The following is a 3,815-nucleotide window of genomic DNA, read 5'->3' as shown; positions in this document are numbered from 1 at the left end:
TCTTTTTAAAATTTCATTTTTTCCTAAATGTTTGGTCTGAAAGGATTTCTTTTATACCATCTGACTAAACACATGTGCAGCTAGCCCTTCCTTCAGAGCTCAAGATCCGTCTGCACTTTGCCACAGCCACACCTTCTGGGTACAGTCCCAGTTGCAATTCTTTCTAAAAGGGATCTGCATGGTAATTATAATAGCATTATAGTAGAATCAATGGCACATGGCTGTGCGTGTGTTTGTGTGTGTGTGTGTGTGTGTGTGTGTGTGTGTTGCTAGGAAGGGGCAGGAAGGAGGATGTGGGGTGAGTATTGAGATGGGGTGCTCAAGGCAGTAGAGGAAAAGAATACAGATTTAAATATTTAAAAAATAGTTTTAATACATTTCATCAAATATACTTGAGGCCCTGACCCTTAAGTCTTGGAAAAGTGAATCACTGGAAATTCTTCTTGCTAAAAATCATCCTGGACCCCGATTCCCACAGCAGCCACTGCCCCATCTCCTCCCCTTCTGAGTGGAGCTCCTGAAAGGTGGAGCCTCTTTCTGTCCACACCTCACTTGTTGTTAAAGGCTGAACACACAGAAATCAGCCTTCTGCTCTACTCACTCCCCTGCAGCTACGCTGGTCAAGGTCACCATCCACCTGCCAGCTGTGAAAACCAATTTCAGTTCTTTTATCCCGGAGTCTGTTGACACTGTTCACCCTTCCTTGGAGCTCACCCCAGCTTCGCTGACGTGGCAGCTCTCTGCTTTGGTGCCTCCCTCTCTGTCCATTTGTGGTCTTACTGTGGGTTCATCCTACCAGTTCTGGAAGTGCAGGGTAATCTTCCTGGGGTCCTTCTCTTGATCCAGTGCTCTTCTCACTCTCCAAATCCTCCCTAAGGAGTGAGAATGCCTCCTGGGCATCTATATCTATAGCTCTGATCCCTGCCAGAGTCCCACACTTATACCTCCTCCTTCCTGGGCATCGATACTGTAGAGTTCTCACAGTAATCCGAAGTCCAACAAATAAAAGGCGAGGTGATCATCTTGCCTCTTCCTTCTCCTGCCTCCCTAATCCTACTGTTGTTTCCATGTGTTTCATATCAGTTAAAGACATGGTCTGCTACCCACTCACAGGAGTCGTAAACCGAGGAGTCAAATTTCAATTCGCTATTTTCCCTCATTCCACATCCAATGTCAGCAAGTGCTGTTGAATGTGCCTTCTAAACAACTCTGCGGTTTGCCCCTTCATTCCCTAATTCCTACCACAGCCTCAATTTACACTCAGGGGCAGAGCTGCAGGTAGGGGGTTTCTGGACCCAAAAGTCTACATCTCTCAAGTTTCTAGTATCCAAGGAAACAGACCGTGGGTCCACTTTGCAGTCCAGACCTGATGTTCACGTTTTCACACACAGCCCTGTTTTCCTTTGAGCCTAGCAACACTTGACTTTATGCAATATCCACCCAAACTCCATCCTCACCCTAAATTCTATGATAACTCTTTCTTTTCCTTTGTTTGGTGAGATGCCCCACCATTCCTCTGGCATGCGGTCTGTCTTACTGCAATGAGTCAACAAATCTAATTTTATCAGCAATGCACTGCGTACCTACTATGATCCAGGCACTGCTCTCGGGACTGTGAACACAGCAATGCATATTATAGTCTCTGAAAATAATTTCTGTTCATTTTTATTTATTCCTCCCGTTACACTGCCTTCCTGTCAGTACATCTGTACAGAGAAATGTCTGAAATCATGTTCACCAGACCCTATAGGTATAAAAATTAAGGTGATTTGTGGCTTTCTTCTTTGATCTTTCATTACTGCTTGAGTTTTTAATATAGTAAACATGTCTCATTTTAATTCTTTTTTTTAATGCTCTATTTTTTCAAAGAAACAGAGTTAAAGAGATAAACCAGGATAGAAGAGTCACATGATTGGTGTCCCTGAGTCTGAGATAGGCTCTGTTTTGTGATTTGGAGCTACTGGGAACAGAAGAGGGAAAATGTATCCAGTGAATGAGCCATTTTAATTAGTGGAAGAGAAGGAAAAATCATCTATGTTGGTTTTGTTGTAACTCTCCACCTGCTGTTAGAAGCAGGGAGCAGAGCACGTTCAGCCAGCAGCAGTCAGTATCTGGGAGTCCTTCTTCCACACTCATCCCCACAGAGCCCCAGGGGTGCTGTGGAGCCCTTGGGGCGGAGATGTGAGAGGACAGGAAGCCGCTGACACCATCCTCTCCCGCTCTCCTTCCTGATCATGGTGGCACCACCTCCTCACTCGAATGTGGAAGGTGTGCACATTTCTTCTGCCTTCATAACACCCAGGAAACAAACTGAAAAAACAATATGACCCTGTCTTATCATGTCAAACCCTTCCTTCTTCATGCCCAAATTTCACTGCCAACACAGCACTTGTTCACTCACAGAGCTCTGACTACAAATCCTTATGCAGTCAGCCCAGTTACAGCAGGTGTTCTCCATGTCTGGTCCTTCCCCTCTTCCCTGCATTTTTAGTCCCTAAGAGAAGTTATAAAGGAGCTGTGTGTGCACGCGCGCGCGCGTGTGTGTGTGTTGGGTGGGGGATACAGAGCAGGGATCAGGACCATAGAAAGAAAAGAAATAGAATGTGGTATGATTACTGTCAGTTCTGATACTTTTAATTGATAATGCTAACTTAAAATATAGTAGGTGGTTTACTCCCTTTAACCTCACATCCTAAACATCCTTCCCTGATCTGGAGTCCCTGTTGCCCAGCTTTATCAACAAAATGCCTGGAAAATGAATTGTGCTGTGTCAGAGCGTATAAAGGCACCCAACTGCCTGGGATCACCAGGTGGGTTACTTAACCCCCATCTCAGTTTGCCTTCTGTAAAACTAGGATAGTGGGTCATTGTGAGGATTATACACATTAATAAAGTATTTAGAACAATGCCTGGAACTAGCAAGCACTCATTAACATTAGTAATTAGTCTCATGACCCACCCTCTTCTCCACCTCCTACAGTCTTGCTTCCATAACCCCCCTCCCAATCCTCACCCTGATGTTTCCCCTGAGCCCACTTTCATTCAAGCCTCATCATCTGTTGCAGAGATGCTGCTATTTCCAGGACATATTTTACTCCTGTGTCACTGACTCTCCCTTCTTAGGCTTCTTGGTGTGGTCCCCTCTCCTCCTCACTCTTCGTGAGCTCCATGATTTAATGACCACTTGTTAACATATGACTCTCAAGTGAAAATAGCACCTACTGCTGAAACCTCACATTCGTTCACTGTAACACCTGCTTGATATACGATTTTAGATTTCCTAGAGTTAATGGAAACTCCACATACACAAAAGAGAGGTGATTTTCATCCTTGCTCTGCTCCCAGCTCCAAAGTCTCTCTAACTGAATTCTCTAATTTATGTTAAGCACTTTGATCTTCCCAATAATGCACACCAACTGCTTCAGATGCAGTCTTGGTAACTCTCCTTCTTAACTCGGCGTATCCAGTTAATCACCAAATCCTATATATTTTCCTTCTAAATATCTCTCATAGCTGTGGCTGCCTTTCCACACTTACCTCTGTCCCTGGCTCAGCCCCTGTGCCTCATTTGTCAAAATACTGCAATAGTCTCCAGCTAGTCTCCCTGCCCCCAGTCTTTTTTCTCTCAAACCACAGCTCTCCGTTGATCTGCCAATCATCAATCTCACCTCCAACCAAAAATTCTTACTGCATTCTGGATAAGGCCTAGGTTCCTCAGCATAGCACACATTCCCTTCAGGCCTGGTTTTTGCCAACATTTCCTGTTTCATCTTCTGCCACTTATGCTGCAAAGACACCTGTTAATGACAGAAACT

Source organism: Camelus bactrianus, chromosome 1 (genome assembly GCF_048773025.1).
Source record: "Camelus bactrianus isolate YW-2024 breed Bactrian camel chromosome 1, ASM4877302v1, whole genome shotgun sequence".
Lineage (NCBI taxonomy): Eukaryota > Metazoa > Chordata > Mammalia > Artiodactyla > Camelidae > Camelus > Camelus bactrianus.
Note: the sequence above shows the minus strand (reverse complement) of the source record.